This window comes from Eumetopias jubatus, unplaced genomic scaffold, assembly GCF_037043125.1.
Source record: "Eumetopias jubatus isolate StellerSeaLion01/CBP00866 unplaced genomic scaffold, mEumJub1_p1.0 scaffold_5, whole genome shotgun sequence".
In the NCBI taxonomy this organism is placed as follows: Eukaryota; Metazoa; Chordata; class Mammalia; order Carnivora; family Otariidae; genus Eumetopias; species Eumetopias jubatus.
This window is the reverse complement of record NW_028274811.1, coordinates 108477608-108498092: the sequence shown is the minus strand read 5'-3', so window position 1 is coordinate 108498092 and position 20485 is coordinate 108477608.

The following is a 20485-nucleotide window of genomic DNA, read 5'->3' as shown; positions in this document are numbered from 1 at the left end:
TGTAAAATGAAATGTCTAAGAGGTGGCATAGCATAGTAATTAAGACCCTGGGTTTGAAACCATCCTTTAACTGCTTTCTGGCTGTGAGACCTTGGGCAAATTGCTACTCAGCCTTTTTGTGCCTCAGCTTCCTCATCTGTAAAATGGGAATAGTAGCCATCTCATAGGTGGTTGTGAGAAATAAATTGGCTAGTACTGCACCCAGAGGGTGCCTGGCTCCTAGTAAGCACTCGGTTGGTACCACTTTTGTTTTGTCTTTATGGTCCTTAGCAAAGATGGGTCCAACTCTGATTTTCCCTGGCACTCCCAGGCAGAGATGATGAAAGTGAGTCTGAGAAATGACACAGGGTTACATGGTGTCCAACCACTTCCCATTCTTTCAGCAACGACATTTCCGTTATGTGGCTATTAATTCATATCATTTTCTTAAGAGAGAGGGAGCGGGGCAGAGGGAGAGGGAGAAAGAGAATCCTAAGCAGGCTCCATGCTCAGGGTGGAGCCCCATGTGGGGTCCCATGAGATATGAGCTGAAATCAAGAGTCAGACGCTTAAATGACTGAGCCACCCAGGCGCCCCTAATTCGTGTTATTTTAAATGTGAATACATACACATACTCTTATAAAATGGATCATGCTGAGTTACAATCTGCACTTTTTTGGGAAGATTTTCTTTATTTATTTAGAGAGAGAGCATGAGCAGGAGGGAGGAGCAGAGGGAAAGGGAGAAGCAGACTCCCGCTGAGCAGGGAGCCCAATGTGAGGCTCAATCCCAGGACCCTGAGATAATGAACTGAGCTGAAGGCAGACACTGAACTGACTGAACCCCCCGGCGCCCCTACAATCTGCTTTGTTAACTTTCACAATACCACATCTCCATTTCTATGTCATGAATATCCATGTAGGACATTTTTCTGGATGTAAATAGGAGCTCAGTAAACCAACACGTAGCAAGCACTTCCCATGTACCAGCTTCTGTGTTAGATAATTTCCACGCATGTCCTCATTTAATCCTGAAAACAAGAAAATGATTTGGTATTAGGATCCCTGCGTTCTACAGCCGAGAAGCTGAGGCTTGGAGAGGCTAAATAACTTGCCAAAAGTATCACTCAAGTCCGGACCTGCTGACTCCAGAGCGTAAGTAAGAGCTGACCTGCTCCTAGGCATTGCCTGCGGTATCAAAATCCATTACAAAGTGACATCAGGCCCCTACTCATGGACACTTGGATTTGCTTCCTGGCTTTTCACTCCTACCAGTAGTATGTGATGAATATTCTTGTACAAAGATCTTTGTCTACGTTGTGCTCACTTTGGGGGGATCAATTCCTTGAAGTGGATGGCCCAGTGTTTGGGGCTTCATTATGGAGCTAGGAGAAACAGGACTCAGCCCCGCTGGAGGCTGGGCTTGCGGGAGAGGCAGGAAGCCCTCTAGGAGATGGGCCCAGCTGGAAAGCAGGGATGCCTGACTAATCCACAGACTATGCACACTGCTTGAGTTTATCTGAGCACTGGTTTCCCCTGCCCCTCTGGCTTACCCTAGAGCCCTCAGGAATTCAGTTTATTTCCATCCTGGTTTTGCTGACTTTGCTGAAATCCCTGCCCAGTGAATCAGCTGCAAGACACAGTCACACACACACACACACACACACACACACACACACACACACACACACACAGCCCTCCAGGAATCAGGCATGAGGGAGACACTTGTTGGGAAGAGGCCAAAGATCCTATGGCAAGTGGCAACCCTAACTTACACAGAAAGAAAATTCCCTGGAGAAAAAGCTGTTTGCCAGATTTACATAAATCATTTCTTGTCTGAACTGAGCTGGGTTAGTTGAACATTTTTGCAACAGCTTTATTGGTTTTGGAAAAAATGACATGTTTATTGTTTTTAACAATTCCTCAAAAATATACAAATAAATTTGAAGATATAAAGGCATTTTCAAATTCTCATTTCAGACCAGTGGTATATAAAACACCTTTTCAAGTGCCAGGCATCTTGTTAAAATGCAGATTCTGGGGCGCCTGGGTGGCTCAGTCGTTAAGCATCTGCCTTCCGCTCAGGTCATGATCCCAGGGTGCTGGGATCGAGCCTCACATCAGGCTCCCTGCTCCTCAGGAAGCCTGCTTCTCCTTCTCCCACTCCCCCTGCTTGTGTTCCCTCTCTCGCTGTGTCTCTCTCTGTCAAATAAATAAAATCTTTTTAAAAAAAAATGCAGATTCTGATTCAGGAGCTCTGGGTGGGGCCCGAGAATCTGCATTTCTAGAAATCCTGCTCCCCAGTGAGGTCCATGCTGCTGGTCCATGGCCAAAGCTGCAAGCGGGATGAAACACAAGATATATTTGGTAAAGCAGAGGGTCTTCTATCGAGGAGCTGCCACTCTCTGGTTACTGCTCAAAATGTTCTAATGTCAGAGCTGCAAGGGAACTTAGAAACCATTTGGTCAGAGCTTCTGCAGACAGATGGGAAAACTGAGGCCCACTGAGGGAATGAGACAAGCTCATGGCCAGGGAGCTTGAGCCAGAGCATGGCTGAGGGCTCCAGGTTCCTTTTGGTTTCCACGGAAACCAGAGCTTAGTCAGTTTTGACTATGGGAACAGTGAAGTCTCTGAGAATGGCTGAGGGGAGCTGTGGCCCCTGTAAGGAAAAAGGCCACCAGGCAGAGCGCAGACCCCATACCAGGCACCATGTGGATGCTTTACATGCATACGCTCTCAGAAAACCCCCATACGGCCCTGCACAGTAGTACTGTCCACCCCATTTTATACAGGGAAACTGAGGTTCAGAGAACCAGCGGTCTGGGTCTGCCAGAAGTCACACAGCAGGTGAGTGTGGAGCGGGCATCAGTTAAGTGTGTGTGTGTGTGTGTGTGTGTGTGAGAGAGAGAGAGAGAGCGAGACCCCCCAGCACTGCCTTCCAAAGTCCCCTCTCAGCTCCTACCTTCAGGGTCTCTGCCTTACTGTTCAAAGTGAAAACCGGTATTGTTTGTAAGAAACTATAGGAAATAAATACAGTGAAAAGAAAACAGTGTTATTCACATATAGGTAGATCTTAGCACCCTACAGAGCGTTAGGCCTGCTCTCTTTGTTAAAAGGGGAGATGAGCAAATGGTAGAGAAGTGTTAGAGACCGAGCAGCACCACACCGAGGCTTTCCTCTGGATGAAATCCAAAGGATTGAAAGCTGAAGAGAGAATACTTTTGCATCACATGAGTCCACCTTTTGTAGTGCCCTGGGTGAATTCCATCTCTCTTCCATCTCTGAGGTCAACTATGTCCTCCTCCTGCACTCACCTACCTTTCAGCTCTGAGCCAGGTGGCGTCAGTCAGGATGGGCTTCCAGGAAGAGGTATCTGGTGTCAGTCAGGTTGGGCTTCCAGGAAGAGGCACTTCCAGGTTTGACATCATGGGGGTCCTAAGCCTATGACATCTCTACTTCAGTTTTTTGTATCCCAGGGAGTCCGGTCTACAGTCCTCCTCGGGGCCTGGGAGTCTGCCCGCAGGCAGCCTGGAGCCAGAGCCTGCTCCCTCCCAAAAAGATGACCCACCAGCCTGTTTGTCTAATGTGACCACTTTGGAAAAATTGTTTGTTCTCATCCTGCTAAAAACAGCTTCAAAGTGACTCCTGTCTAGACTGTGCCAGGGTCGATTATCAGATCCCTGACCTGATCCAAACCACAGGGGGCATAGTCATTTGCTTTAATGCAATTAAAGCAAAATATAATAATGTATCCAAGCCAGGGACAAGAACAAGGCTCCCTGGAAGGTAGGAGGAGAAACCAGCTCTGGATAATTTCTTCTCAGCTCCAAAGTAGCGAGTTTAGACTTTTCCTGCCTCCGTCTCCAAGGCAACCTAGGGCTCTGGACTCTCCCTTGTCCTGCTGAGTGCCACCAAGTGAGGGTGGCCTGGGAAGAGTGGGAGTTGGAGGAAGCCGTCTGGGGTTGGGATGTGGAGAGGACACTGCAGAGCATAGTCCAGGAGGAGGGAAGCCGGAGAACAAGGGAGGGAAGAATGAGAGAAAGGATCACAGAGAGAGGAGGAAAGAGGCGCAGCCAGCTCAGTAATTCCCAGACTCTGGCAAACTCCCAGTCCCAGGGAGGCCAGGGTGCGTCTGCCACGTCTTCCTGGAGCACAGCTTCAGGTGAAGTTGATCAGTTTCCCTAGGAAGGCACTGGGAAAATGGATTTTCAGTGCTCAGAGAGCCACAAGAAACAGAAAGATCAATCCTAAGGCCTTGGCCTGGTCAACAGACTCGGCCTTGCTGGCCTCACGGTTCTGTCCACCATCCCAGGTTCTGGAGAGGAGCAGGGTGATTGCTCACACCATTCCCCCAGGCTGCCCAGGACATCGTTAGGGAATCCCCCAGCACTTAGCCCAGACAGGCGGTCTGCCCACAGGGCTGCCCTGACAATGTCCCGCAGATTGCGGGCCTGAAAAAGAAATTTATTCCCTCACAGTTCTGGAGGCTGGGAAGTCCACATGGTATTGGCAGGGTTGGTTCCTTCTGAGGGCTGTGAGGGACGGATGTGGTCCAGGCATCTCTTGTAGATGACCGTCTTTTCCCAGTCTCTTCACATAGCTTTCCCTCCATGCGTGTCTCTGTCCAAATTTCCCCTGTAAGAAGGACGCCAGTCATACGGGCTGGGGGCCCACTCTCATGCTCTCATTTTCACTTGATTACCTTTGTAAAGACACTGTCTCCAAAATGCGGTCACCTTCTGAGATACCGGAGGTCAGGATTTCGATGTATGAATTTGGGAGGGGGCACACAGTTCCTCCCACAGCCCTGTCCACGGGGAGCTCACCCTGCAGCCCTGGCAGGGATGGGAGGGGGACCAAGCTCTGCTGAAGCCCAGCTCACCCTAGCTCCACGACACTGGGAAACCTATTAGCCTTCCGGGCCACCTCCGGTAGCTCATCTGCAGTCCCACTGCCCCCGCCGGGTGGAGCAGAAGTACATCAACTTGAGGTGCCTTTCCTTTTCTGTTGATGTGAATTTCACAGCAACAAAGCATCTTCGGAAACCTTGTGTGCCCTGCCTGGCCAAACTGAGGTCCCCCAAGAACCGAGAACTGCTTGCATCCCAGAAAGTACAGTTCTTAGTGTGTTTCTTCCTCCGTCCTCCTCCTCCTGCTGCTGCCACCTGTCTTACTGATTCCCGAGACTATCATTATTTTGTTCATTATTGGCTACCACTTATTGAAGACTTAATTGTGCAGACATGTGCCAAGTGCTTTACAATCTTTATCTCATTTTATCCTCATGATAACCCAGCAGGATAGGAACTGTTGCTAACCCCATTTTGTTCACGAATACACAGGTTCTAAGAGTTTGAGTGCGGCCCAGATGACAGAGCTAGGACCCTACCGGGGAACATCTCAGAAAGGCAGATCTTAGCTCCACAGATGGGGGCCCCTAGAGTCTGGGGGAGAAAGGGATTTGAGAAGTCGTCGAGTCCAGTGGCTCTCCTGGGCCCCGTGCAGAAACCCCCTCTTGAATACCTTGAGGCCTCAGCCGAGGAGAGGTCTGGGGCAGTGAGGGGGCTCTTGCAAACCGCCCCAGGCCTGCGTGCCACATGCCCTGCCAGCAAGGGCCCAGCGCCCAGCGGCTCACCACATGCATCATAAACGAGTGATTGTATCCATCAACTGCAGTTCATAAAACCAGCCACTTTTGTTGCCCCGTGACCATCTGCCAGGCTTGGGCTAAGCTTTGGACCGACAGTTTCTTGTTTCATTTTGTCCTCTCCCAAGGCCGACGAGATGGGTGTGATTATTATGTCGGGTTTACAGGAAAGAAAGCCAAGACCCAGAGAGGTTTGGTAACGTGCCCAAGTCTGCCTGACTCCACAGTTGGAAGCACGGCATGAGGGGACTGAAAGCCTCCCCATATTCATCTAACCAGTCCAACAGCCCCGGGTCCCCAGAAACTCTCACCTTCTAGGGAGTGCTTAATAAATACTTAATGAATTAATGAATGAGGTAGACATCACAACCCAATAAACAACAAAATCTCTGGGCCCAAGCCCAGTGCCTGGCACGTAGTAGGTGCTCAATGACTATTTGTGGGATGAATGGCCCTCTGACCCCGAATGGGAGCAAGTCTGCACATAAATTTCAGCTCCAGGCACTTTGAAGCTCCCCCAGGGGACAGCTGCTTTTCTTGTTATCGAGGCCCCCCCAGGCCCCACCCCTACCCTACCCCTTCTGGCCCCCCGGGCCCATCCAGGCCAGGGACCTGGGGCCGCCAGAGCCAGGAGATAAGGGTGATGGATGGCCAGTCGCCTGGCTCCACTGAAGCCTGGGGTTTCCTGGGAGCGGGAGACAGTCTAGTGATTCCAAAGCCCCGTGGAATTTGAGTGGAGAGAGCTCGAGGAGGGGGTGGGGGCAGTGTCCAAAGTGTCCCTATCTCTTCGGGAGATGTGGACCCGACAGGAGGTTTCGGCACCCCCCGGCTGCCTTGATCTCCTTCCATGTCGACAAGGCTCTCTTTCAGCAAGTGCTGGGCACCGGGACTCAGGGACTCGTCATTGGAGCTTCCGGCGGGGAGGCTGGGGGATGGCATCCCCGGCTCTCCCATTCTGTCCCCTCCCCTGGGACATTGAGCCCAGGATCTGGAGGCAAGGCAGGCTTGCTTCCCACTTCATAATCTGGGCTCTACCGTTAATTGAGTCCTTGGCAAAACAAGAAATCACTTAAATTTTGTATACCTGAAACTTACACAGTGTTATATGTCAAGTATATTAAGTAAATTTAAAAGAAAAATTGCAATGGCTGGACCTATGTTCCCTCGTTTGTAAAAGAAGTCTGGGGGTGGGGGGTGTTCCCTTCCACCAATGCTGAGATAGGGATTCTACGTAACTAAGAAGGAACCAGCTGGGGTTGAACACACTGGATTCTGGCTCAATGATGAAGCCAGCTTGTCCTTGGGTCCAGACGGTAACATTCATTGGTTTGTGTAATTTAAAATCTCTGATCCCCAAACCTAGATGCTTCATCGCTTTAGGTAGACTCTAGAGTCTGAGCATGTTAGATTTTGAAGGCCTCTGAGAAACTGAAACTTGTAAATTTCTTTTTGTCTTTTCCTTCTCTTTGGACTTAAGTTTATTTTAAACTTTAAAAAAATATATTTTTTAACCACAAATAATACTTGAATATACCTTCATTGTTAAAAAAAAAAAAAAAAAGAACAGATAAAGTTAAAGTGCCCCAGACAGGGTACCCTCAATCCAGGGTACCCTCATTTCTCTTTCCAGAAGCAACACCATCATTTGGGGGTGTACTCCCCCCAAACCCTCCTCAGCACCTTTTCATCTATCTGCTCATCCGCAGACAGATTTACAGACAGACCGATGTATAGGGGGTGGGGGGTTTATAAGAAAGGAATCAGCCCACTCTGGTCTTGATTCCTTCTTCCCCCACTCAGCCCTATGGCCTGGGGAGACCCATCCATGTGGGGATGCATGGATCCATCTCATGTCCCCTAAATGGGATGCAGCTCATGACGGGTGGACCTGCCTTCCAGGTAAGCTCCAAGAAGATGGAGACTTGGTCTGTTTCATTCACAGATGATTCCCCATGTCTAGAACAGTGCCTGGCAGTCATCAATAACTATTCCATGAATGAGTGAAGAGATGATAAATGAATGATCCTATGCATATAACCCACCCCATACCGAAGTTCCAATCGCTTCCAACTTTTCACCAACACAAACTACTGCAGTGAGCATCCCTGAACGTGCTCCCTGTGTTCACTTTTTTTTAAGATTTTATTTATTTATTTGAGAGAGCAAGAGAGAGGGAGGGAGAGATAGCACGAGCAGGGAGGAGAGGGAGAAGCCGACTCCCAGCTGAGCAGGGAGCTCGACGTGGGACTCAATCCCAGGATCCTGAGATCATGACCTGAGCTGAAGGCAGATGCTTAACCGACTGAGCCACCCACGTGCCCCATTGAGGAGCAGTAACTTGTAGGGGCTCCCTAAAGCCCCAAAGAGCTCAGTTTGAAATCCTCTGTTAGGCCAAACACTTCATAGATGAGAACAGGGAACCCAAAGAGGGCAAACAAGTCACCCCAAGGTCACCTAGCATATTAGGGATTGATTTTAATTTCTCTTCTTTCCTTGACTCTCTTAGTACTTACAGCTTCTGGGACCCCCAACTCCTGCTTGTGTACCTCGGGAGGGTGACTTTAAGGGCAGAAGGTCTGATTCACTCAGCATAGAAAAGGAACACCCTCCAGAATCAGGAGGTTCTTGTCCTGGGGCTTTCGTCCTCCTATTGAGCCCTTGAAGGATCTGGGCAAATCACATGTCCTCCCTGAGACTCAGTTTCTCTAATCTGTAAAGTGGCCAGATATTCTTGCTTAACTCTTGAAGTGACGATAACAAGAGAGTTTGCAAAACAGAGAATTCACATAGGAGTCTGAGAATCAGTTTAAAACGTAGAATTTTTTAAAAACAGATCTTAGGGGAGCGCCTGGGTGGCTCAGTCGGTTAAGTGACTGCCTTCGGCTCAGGTCATGATCCCGGGGTCCTGGGATCGAGCCCCACGTCAGGCTCCCTGCTCAGCGGCGTGCTTGCTTCTCCCTCTCCCTCTGCCTGCTACTCCCCCTGCTTGTGCTCTCTGTCTCTCTGACAAATAAATAAATAAAATCTTTAAAAAATAAAAACAGATCTTAGGTTAAAAGATATAGAATGTTTCCACTTTTATAAAAATGAAAAAGAAACAAAAGAATTGCATATATATTATATATATATATATTGCATATAGAATATATATATATAGAGAGAGAGAGAGAATAAATTTGTATTAACACCAGAAGGGACAGCAGTTACCCAGCAAATCAGTGCTTTCCTGGGAGTTCAGAATTGCAGAGGAGAAAGGGGAAGCTATTAACATTTTCTCGCTATACCCAGTTTTGTTTGATTTTGTAAGAGCTTAACAAAACAAAAGATGTATCTACATATTAAATATGTAACCTCAAAAAAATCAGAAGTGAAAAGATAAATATTACCGTAGGAAAAAAATCAAAGCAAAGGCCGTGAATAACTCATTTACAAAGAAAAAAGAAAATTCATTTACTAAGAAAAAATACAAATAGCTACACAAGAAAAAAAGATTGGATCTTAGAGTGATCAAATAGATACAAATTAAAACAACAATGAAATTCCTTTTTGTGTGTGTGCTTATCAAATTGTAAAAAGTGATAAGAAATGAAGACCAAAATGTTTGCGTGCTTGCCCTAGAGAGAGGGTAATCATGGTGAGGATTAGCAGGCGAGGGGGGAGGACACCCGCACCCCTAATGGTGATGACAAGTCCGTCCTGTCCTGCTCCCCAGTGCTCTGATAGAGTCATCTCGAGGACAAGCAGAGATGACAGGACAGAGTCCGTGCTTCCCTTGGCTTCCACCTCCTCCCCGTCATGGAGACCCGCTGTGGCGTCCACTGGCCCACTGCTGCCCACCGGGGACACTCTATCCTCATCAGACCTAAATCCCCCTTCTTCTGATAAAGAGTCCTGGATCCTGTGACAAAACCAGAAAAGATTGGAAAGATGCCTGGTGCACGCAGACTGTTCCTTACTCCCTAAGGAATTGCTAGGCTCAGAAGAGAATGCCCATTGTGGGATCAAAGGTCATCTCTGTTAAACCTCCGCCTCCAAGCAGCTCTACACCAAAGGCTTGATTTGGGTGGGCTTTTGTGGGAATACAATGCCATACTAGGAAAAGCCATTAGCAGTCGTCTGGTGCAATGGCCCCATTTTATATAAGGGGAAATGGAGGCACGGGAGGGCTTATGAGAAATTCAAATCACCCCACTGATTAGATAGAGCTGTGTCTACAACCAAGGTCTCTTGACTCCTGGACTCAGCTTCACCGTTGCTGTATCTTTTTTTGTGGACTGGATCTGTTCTTTGATCTCTATATATTAAAATCTATTATCTCCCTGGCTATGGCTAAAAATCCCACTGGTTCACCTGCAGAAGATATTATACATTCAAATGTAGATTATATATTTAAAAGGAGAAAAAATATGGTTCTAATACAGCTGTAATAAATAGCATTAATAATAAACTCTAAATATCAACAACTAGTGAAATAAAAATCATTCTTAAGAATAAAAATTGTTAAATAAAACAATAAAAATCCCCTAATTATACCACCATATACAAATGCAAAGCACAGGGAGTTGTTAATGTGCTTGGCACAATGCCCTTGAATTCGTTTTACTCATCACCCCCTTGACTAAAGATCTGCTCACGGAAAGAAGGAAGAGGGGTAGAAGCAACCCCAGGTGGTAATTCAATCTCTATCCAGAATTCATGTTAAGTACTTACCAGCCTAAAAATGAGCCCTGGTGTTAAGTAGATTCTCTTTTTAAATTCTCAAGTAAAGTCTATAAAAGGGTGGTTAAGAAGAGAACTGGGCAAACTTTTGTGGTAAATAGCCAGATGGTAAATGGCTCAGGCTTCGTAAGACAAATCTTGGGTTTGCAACAAGCAGCCCCAGGCAACACGTACATAAATGAGGGCGACCGTGTTCTAATAAAACTATTTATAAAAACAGGCAGGGTGGGGGCATTCGGCCCACGGGCTGCATTTTGCCGACCCCTGGTTAAGAGCATGGGCTTGGGAGTTGAACTTGAATTGGAATCCTAACTCTGCCGCGTCTTCATCTGTGAGAGCTTGAACAACTAGCATAATTATTTGAGCCTCATTTGTAGCATGAGGCGAATAGTTGCACTTGGTCATAGACTATCTGCTCAGGGGAACACCACTTCAGGCACGTTGTGGGTGCTCAGTAAGTGGGGCCTAACCAGGTAGGACACAGCCCGCTGTGCCGGAAGATGCCTGCCTTCCCATTCTCTAAACCAACCGCCCCTACCAGCCATTTCACTTCAGGCTCTGGCTGTCACAACAGCTCCAAAACTCTGTTTCCTCCCCTGTAAAATGGGAAAAGAAACTCATTGATCACCAGGACTTTTATCTACATCGCCTTACCTCACTCTCAGAACAACCCTTGTCATTGTTACTGTCCTGTCCTCATTTTACAGAAGAGGAAACTGAGTCACAGAGAATAAAAGGCAGTAAGTGGTAGAAACCAGATATTTAAGGCCATGATATTTCTTTCCGCGCCACCCATTGCCTCCTCAGAAAACGAGAAGAGGGCTTCATAAAGCATTCCAACTCACACAACTCTGAACCCCTGTGTCACCCACCTGGTGCCCCAATCTCCTCCCAGTGTTCCCGCCCGGCCTCTGCTTCCACACCACCAGAAGAGGGGAGCCAGTCCCGCCCCGAACAACCCATTTCCTCCTTGGTCAGCACTGACTGTGGTGAGGTCTTGGATTGCATGAACGTCCACCCCGTCACTTCTGCCAAGAGTCCGGATGCTCTTGTTGAGGAACCCCAAGCCTTTATCATCCTTTCTCTCCTGGATGTTCAGCCAAGCCTCGATGACAGCTTGTACATCCCCTTCCTTCCCGGCCCTGTTCCTACAGTCCAGGGGGCACAGCATGGAGGCCCCTGGTCCTCCTGCTGCCCCACCCTGGGACTGCTCCTTATGTCTATACCCTTGGAAGACTGCGGCGCCCAGAAGAGCGTTCCTGCCCAGCGGGCTGAGATGTCACGAAGGTGAGTCAGCTCATTCCCATGATAACATCTACATAGCCAGCCTGGGAGGCAGGTGCTTCGTGCACTGGAGGGATGGGTTTGGGATACAGAGGGGCCTCCTCTGTCCTTGCTGAGCCTTCCCCTGGGGCGGGGTGTAGGGGTAGGAGAAGAAAGATCCCCCTTTCCAGGAACGACTTTTGAGAAAGGGGTGTTTCAGTCTGACTATTAAAGAAACTGGGTCTTCAGGAACCTGCACGAACAGCCGGGGCCGGAAGGACTGGCTCAGAAGGGGGCAAGACCATAGTGGAAACTTGTGAGGCTGAGAGGATGAGGAAGTCCTCACGGTGCCAGTGTGATCATTCAGAAGACCCCCATCCTCCTGGCTGCCGGACAGGGCCACCAGGCTGCAGCGAAAACACCTGGCTTCTATTCCCAACCCTGTTGAAAAACTCCTGTGATGTTGGACCCATCATACCCAGTTGGACCCAGACTCCTCTCTGGGCCTTGGTTTCCCATGTGCAGATGACTGCATGGGGCTCTTTCAGCCTCTCCAAGAGTCAGTGTGGCCTAGTAGTGGGAGAGGAGAGCTCTCCGTGTGAATCCAGCTCTGCCTTTTCTAGCTGGTTCACTACAGGCAAGTTACTTCACTCCTGCCCCTTGGTTTTCTCATCTATAAAATGGGATAATGACAAAGGGCTCCATGTGCCTGGCCCTACTCAGTGCTCAATAAACGGTGGTTATGGGACGCCTGGGTGGCTCAGCCATTAAGCATCTGCCTTCGGCTCAGGTCATGATCCCAGGGTCCTGGGATCGAGCCCTGCACTGGGCTCCCTGCTCAGCAGGAAGCCTGCTTCTCCCTCTCCCGCTCCCCCTGCTTGTGTTCCCGCTCTCGCTGTGTCTCTCTGTGCCAAATAAATAAATACAATCTTTTAAAAAATAAAAAAATAAATTAACGGTGGTTATTGTGGTGGTCCCCTAGGGCTCATATCCTGAGATTCTACTAGTGGGTGTGGGAGAAATGGGGTGCCAGAAGGGGATAGGGCTGTTGGTAAGATGCTGAATGACCCCTGGGTCCAGTGTTGAGGGACACTGGGACTTTGGTCGCCCCTATACTTATGCATGTCCTGCATATTCCTCTTTACAGGCCTTTGGCTTCCCTGCTCCCTCTCTGGTCCAGAACGCCTTTTCTGCTCCCATTCAGTCCTGCTCACCGTCCAGGGCTCTGCTCAAGCACTGTCTCCTTCCAGAATCTTCCATGGCCTCGTCTTCCTCTGACACCTTCCAGCTTCTCTTTGTAAAGCCTGTGCTTGGCAGCCTTCTATTTGTCATTATCTGATGGGTGAGGTAGAGCTGCAGGGAGGGCCGACTACCCATGAGGCACTGTACCTAGCGCCCATGATACATTTAGGGGCCCGCAAAAATGTTTTCACTCTTTCTTTTAAAATCAAGATTAAAAAACAAACAAATGAATATATAACAATGAATCCGAACTGAGTTATATTCATCTTGATACCTACGTGGTGGTATTTTAAAACATTTTTTGACGGAGCTTCTACCACGGAAGGTGCATGGAGGCAAAAGTGCCCAAGGCCCACGAAAGCCCTAATTCAGCCCTGGCTGCAAGGCTGTCTGGGCCTCGTTGTGCACCCAGGTCCAGTGCAGTTCTCTGCCCAGAACGGCTAGCCTGTGAGTTCCGTGAGGGCGGGGGCGGGGTCAGGGCTGCTCACTACCATGTTCTTGGTGCCTAGCACATGGTAGGTGCTTGATGAAATATGTACAGCAGACGGATGGCAATCAAAAGGGGTGTGTGTGTGTGTGTGTGTGTGTGTGTGTGTGTGTGTGTGTGTGTGCGCGCGCGCGCGCACATGCCGCTAACATTCAAGGAAGGGTCTTTACTACATACCTTTGTTTCTGTCTGCAGAAGGCACTTAAGCAGAATCAAACCTGGATGCTTAGAATCACAGATTCATAGGAAGCCGGAGTTTAAAGGGAGAACTGATTCATTCCACAAACATTTCTTAAGCACCCATGATGTACAAGCACTGTGCACAGAGCCTTGGACCACCAAGGGGTCTTACAGAGGGTCCTCAGGGATTCCAGGGGTCTAAGAACATCTGAATGTGTAAGTAATTGCACATGTAAAATGTCCTTCCCAGAGAGAACTTCTGACATCAGACTGCCAAAAGACCAGGGTCTCTAAAATGTGAAGAACCACTGGCTCAAGCCCATGATCCAACAAGCTTTTCACAGTCGGGGACATTGAGGCAAGGATACGACTTGTTCAAGGTCACACAACTAGTCAAGGGCAGAGGTAGGCCCCTCCAAACCTTGACATCTCCAGGAGAAGACCTCTTCGTTCATTGGCAAGGGGCGGCTGGAGTAGGGCCAGCAATGGAGCTGATTCTGGGTCTCTGGACTCCACGGATCCCCTCTTCTGAATCCCCAACCCCCCAGCACGCACACACATGCTCACACACTCCCAGCTGTCTTGTGCAACATCCCCCAGGTTCACCCATCGGAGTGCTGGGTCTGGCGTTGGGCCTGCCTCAAGTCAAACGCAGATAACCTCTCCCAGGGATGTATAAACATCCAGTGGGTGTCCGGGGCAGAAGAATGTGGAAATGGGTTCTTTTCCCTCTGAGCACTGGACGTCTTCTGCCAGACTGTGTCGAAGTTACAGTGACCTCTCAGACCTGGGCCTGAGGCCCTTTAAGTCCCCATCTCTGTGGCCCCAGATGTTCTCTCACTGTGAGATGAGACCTCTTGCAACCTCAACAAAGAAGGTTTCTCAAGTGCTGGGATCACACACTCTCTGCAAGCGCCTTTGTCTGAGCCCCACAGTTTCCGTGGCTTGCAGCCCACAAGCTAGGGGCTTGTGGGCCAGCTGTGGGCTGGCCCTTCCTTCTGAAGGGTGTTAATGGTGGTACCTACGGGAGATTTTATGTGGAGACAAGTGGTTTGAATTTAGGGGAGGACACAGGGGAGCTAATTAGAAAGCCTAGTTGTGGTAAATAGATATTTGTTTTATCCTACTTTTTAGAGAACTAAATCTTAGAAAAACACAACTGACCTTGAAATTAAGCAACACCTTTTTTCCCTCAGCTATAATTTGTTTCCAGGTTAAAAAGAAAGAAAGAGAGAAAGGAAAACAAACCCGCCTCTCCAAAAATTTGATCAAAAGAATCAAGCAGAAATGTGCTAAAGCTCTGTACAAACCTCGGGACCAGAAAATGTGGCAGATGACACTCCTTGCAACTCCAGCGGCTGTGGGCTTAGTCTCGGCTCCCAGTAGATGCAAGGGAAGCAGTACAGGGATGGCAGAGAGAGCTTCCTAGAACCTTGTCCGCTGTCTGCCCAGCATTCCAAACAAAGTGTTGCAAGCTGTTGCCAATGTTTGGAAGGAGAAAAAAAAAAATGAATCCCACTTCATCTTTATTCAATTCTTCTGGTTGTTATTTGTCAAGTCTACTTCATCTAGAAGTACAGAGATGATTTCTGGATGTGTTTGGAGTGATCTGGAATCCATTTTTTGGAAATAGAGACTATGTCATTGAATTACATGGTACCCCTCGTATGGCCAGCATACACGCGCATACACACATACGCACACATACACAGCATGAGCGCACCCACCCACACACACACACACACACACATGCACACTCAGCTCTGCTAAAATGACACCCTCCTCACCAGCCTTCTCTTTGGCTCTCTACCCAGACTCTCCTGTTTCCCCAGGACTTGCAGAGAACTTGGCAGGTCTCTCTCTTCCAGAACTTCCTATGCTCAGCCTCAAACCAGATTTGCTTGTGCAAATGAAAATCTCTTCCAATTGTCAAGAGAGCTTTCAAAGTCTCCCCTCACGCTGACAACAAAGAGTAACAGAATCAAGTTTCTTAGAGTGAGAGACACCAATAGCACCTCCTTCCGGGCAGTTGTGAGAGGGAAGCACCTATCAGTTGGCCCAGCACATAGTGAGCACTCAGTCAATATTCGATGAGACCCATGGTGGCGGGAAATGAAGTGCTTGTGGCTGTCACTCCAGCCAATGCCCCTGCCCCAGAACAAATCTGAGACTGTAACATATTGAGGGTTCTCATACCTGGATGCCCAATGACATGCCTTTTGGGGGCCAACCAAGCAACTCCATAGAAAATGGGACCATAGAGAATGGGAATGAAGGGATCATTTATTCAGTTATGAATTCAACTAATATTTAGTATGTTATTTATCTTATGGTTGGATCCTAAATCCTAAACCTCTATAGTCATTGAACCCAAGTTGGAAAATATCTCAGAAATTCATCTTCCCTTCCCAAGCATCTCCTTAATGGATGGCCGTTTGGCCTCTTGAATACGTCTGGCGATGCCCCCACCCCCACCCATGGCTGACACGGTGAGGAGTCAGAAAGCACATTCTGGTGTTGGGCTGAAATCTGCCTTCCTGAAACATTCATCCATTGGTGACCCATTTCTGTCCTTCAGGACTTGTGAAGTCTGCTGCTCATCTCCCCCCGCAGGCCTTTGAGTCAAGTGAAAATAGCTCTCTTGGCCATCCCTACCCCACTGCCAAAACACAAGTCTCTTCAGGGCCAAAGTGGAAATTTCGGGACAAGACAAGAAAATTCCATGTCGTGGTTCATATGAACTCCCAGGATGTGTGTGCATCTTGTGTTTTTATCTGGCAGATAGAGCCCAAGCTGTCCCCAAATCCTGAGCCAATGAGCTCCAGTGGCATGCCTGGGCTCCGGTGGCACATCCCCCAATGTATGTGGGAAGCCAGAGTCACCAGGCTTGTGCCACCTCCCTCTCGACCCATTCCGTAAAGGCCACGTCCAGATGAGAAAATGCCCATTTCAAAGAAGGAAGAAGGAAAGAATCTAAAAGGGATCAGGAGAACTGGGGGCCCACACAGACAAATTGTAACCTTACGAAAGCCCCTCTCTTGGACTCAGTTTCCCCATTTGTGTAACAGACTAAGGGATCCCTGAAGGCCTTTCTGGAAGCAAAGTTTGGACAAAGAAAAGCGCAGTGCTGTCTCTGGGTGGAGGCACCTGCTGCTGCCATCTTGGAGCTCCATGTGCCAGGCTCTTCTCCAGTGGAGGGGACCTGCAGCTGAGCCTTCTACCTGGCAGGGTCTTCCCCCTGCTTTTCACAAGGCTGACGGCTCTCATCCTTCAGACCTTTTCTTGAACATCACCTTCCCTGAAGGCCTTTCCCGGTCACCGCCAAACAAGCTGGTCTCCCCTGCACCCTCTTTCTCTCTTCCCAGCACTGGTCACGATCAGAGATGTTATTCCATTGTATTTGTCTGTAACGTCGGTCTCCTGGTCATGTGGGCTCCATGAGAACGGGAGCCCTGTCTGTGGTGTTTACTGCTGCATCCCTGGCCCCCAGCACAGGGTCTGGCACGTAGGAGGGAGCCAGTGCATGCTGAAGCAACGAACAGGTGAGCAAGTCAAGGAATGAGTAAACGGCCCTGTGGACCGTGCCCCTGCCGTGAGCCACCTCCTCCTCGTCCCTCTTCCTTTGCCTCCCTTCTCCCCTTCCTTCCTTCCTCCTGCACCGGCCCTTCCTTTGCCCACATCCGTCATTTTTATTCCAGCTGCCAAGTGCTTATTCTTGTTCTTCCTTCCCCTCCTCTCCACCTGTCCACCTCACATGCAGCCTCACGGCCAAGGTGAGCCCTGCTAGGTGAGGCCCACCAAGATATGCATAGCTCACAGGTGTCTGCCCTATCAGACATATAAACCTCTTATTGACCTGGTGCCCTGCCATTAACCACAGACTTTTCTAGAAGTCTTCCTCACCACAGCCTCTGGAGGAAGCAGAGAAGGCATGTGTAAAAACAAATCCACTGCACCCAATATACAGTGGTGTTAGACCCATCCTCCTTAACAGGTAACTGGATCAAAGTCTTCAATACTCTGTCCAAACACACTGAGCAAGTCAGTAGGTCCACGTCACCTTCCAACCCAGGTCATCCCCTCTGACTTCCTGTGCTCTATGAACACCAGCCCCTGAGGTTTACTGTTTTCATGTTTATGATGAAAATTTCAAACCAAGATGGATAGTACAACAGGCATCTCTATGCCTACTTGGTGGCCTAGTGTCTTACCCCTTCATGACCCATTGTTCTGTCCTCTGGGCTGAGTTGGCATGTTTGTTTCTTAGACCTCAAGTTCGAAGCATCAACTTAACCACTCTCGTTCTGTGTTCATGACTTACAACCACCATTGGTCCTTGCTGCCCAGAGTTTTCATATGTATTTTTTCTATTCCCTTTTATCTAAGGGGAAGCATCTTTTCATGTGCTTGTTGGCCATTCATGCATCATCTTTGGAGAAATGCCTGAATAGGTCCTTTGCCCATTTCTTAATTGAGTTTTGTGTGTGTGTGTGTGTGTGTGTGTGTGTGTGTGTGTGTGTGTGTGTGTTCTTAATTTGTAGGCATCCTTATATATTCTGGATATTATTTCCATATCAGATATATGGTTTACAAATATTTTCTCCCATCCTGTGGGTTTTCTTTCCATTCTCTTGATAGTGTCCTTTGATGCACAAAAGGTTTTAATTTTCTGAAGTCCAATCTATCATTTTTGTGTGTGGCCTGTACTTTTGTGTGGTATTTAAGAAATCATTGCCATATCCAAGGTCATAAAGATTTTCCCTTATATTTTCTTCTAAGAGTTTTGTAGGTTTAGCTGTTAGGTTTAGGTTTTTGATCCATTTTGAGTTAATTTTTATACGTGGTATAACGTCAGTGTCCAACTTCATTCTTTTTATTTTTTTTAAGATTTTTTTTTTTTTTTTTGACAGAGAGAGTGATAGCGAGAGAAGGAACACAAGCAGGGGGAGTGGGAGAGGGAGAAGCAGGCTTCCCACTGAGCAGGGAGCCTGATGCGGGGCTCGATCCCAGGACCCCAGGATCATGACCTGAGCCAAAGGCAGACGCTTAACGACTGAGCCAGCCAGGTGCCCCCCCAACTTCATTCTTTTGCATGTGGCTATCCAGTTTTCCCAGCACCATTTGTTGAAAAGACTGCCCTTTTCCCATTCGATGGCACCCTTGTCAAAAATCAGTTAACCAGGGGCGCCTGGGTGGCTCAGTCGTTAAGCGTCTGCCTTCGGCTCAGGTCATGGTCCTGGGATCCTGGGATCAAGCCCCAAATCTCTGCTTGACGGGGAGCCTGCTTCTCCCTCTCCCACTCCCCCTGCTTGTGTTCCTGCTCTCGCTGTGTCTCTCTCTGTCAAATAAATAAATAAAATCTTTAAAAAAATATCAGTTAACCATATATGTGAGGATTTATTTCTGGAATCTGTATTCTATTCCATTGGCTTATGTCTATCTTTATGCCACAACTGTTTTGATTACTGTGGCTTTGTAGTATGTTCAAAATAAGGAAATATGAGACCTCCAACTTTGTTCTTCTTTTTCAAGATTGTTCTTGGCCATTTGGGGTCCTTTGAAATTAGATATGGATTTTTGGATGAGCTTTTCTATTTCTACAAAAAATACTGTTGAGCTTTTGTTGGAGATTGCACTGCATCTGTATGTGTGTGTGTATGTTTAAGATTTTATTTATTTATTTATTTATTTATTTATTTATTTATTTATTCACTTGACAGAGAGAGAGATAGTGAGAGCAGGAACACAAGCAGGGGGAGTGGGAGAGGGAGAAGCAGGCTTCCCGATGCGCATGGAGCCTGATGCGGGACTCGATCCCAAGACCCTGGCACCATGGCCTGAGTCGAAGGCAGACGCTTAACGACTGAGCCACCCAGGCACCCTGTGTGTGTGTATTTTTAAGTTATGTGATTGTTAATATTTCTTTGCTTTATCTCTTTCCGCTTCATTTCCAAGATCCATCCATGTTTCTATGTGAACGTTTAGTCTGTCATATCTACCTTCTGCCAAACTCGTGATTACCCATCCACGGCCCATGGAGACTCAGTTTCCTTCCAGTCTGCACAACCACGACAAAGCTGCAACACACCTTGAGCAAGCCCTCTCTGGGCAAGAATCTCTGTGATATATCCCCAGTGCCATTATCTGTGAAATACTTGTGATCTGCCAATACTTGCGGGCCCCTCACTAGGTGCCTGGTGCTGTGTGAGCCTATGCATTCTCTTATACTATCATTATAATAACAACCCCATGAAAAATATACTAATATTGTCATTTTACATGGAGAGGGGGAACTATGGCTCAGAGAATCATGCAGTTAGGAAATATTAGACGGAGCCAGGTTTTGAGTGTGGGGCAGCCTGGCTCTGGCACCTGTAGGCCCCATCACCACACTCTAGGGCCTTTGTCCCCATCACAGAACCTCAGGGCACAACTTATAATTCATTTAGCTTCTCCAGGCACTGAGTGCATGCCCGCTGCCCAGTCAATACCTGGGCCTGTGGGACCTGGAACCCAACGAGGGAAAAGGGACCAACCCAACATCACCATCAGCAGCTGGGCGAGCAGAGTGAGGCCTGGAACTTGGTGACTTGACCCCTGCCCATTAGGGTACTCCAGACCAGTGGTCAGGAGAAGGGTCAGTGGTGTGCACATCTCCCACAATGAAGGCCCTTCTGGCAGCCCATAAATCCAGCTGGGCCCTGCTTATCCTGTTTACTGAATTAGCGGACCGGGCGTCTCTGTATAAATCATCCAGGGTGATTTACAGGGAGGCCCTGGAAGGTCCGAGGGCCCAACTGACGCGGGCCCCTGGGGAGGGGCAGATAAGTGCCGCCTGAGCCCACGGACCTGTCTGCCAGTCCCGGTGAGGGCTGATGACTCGGACCCATTGCTCTACTGCCTGCACCAGGGTGAGGCCCTCTACGTCCATGCTTCAGTCTGCCCCTCCTCTTGCAGGCCCCTGGCAGAG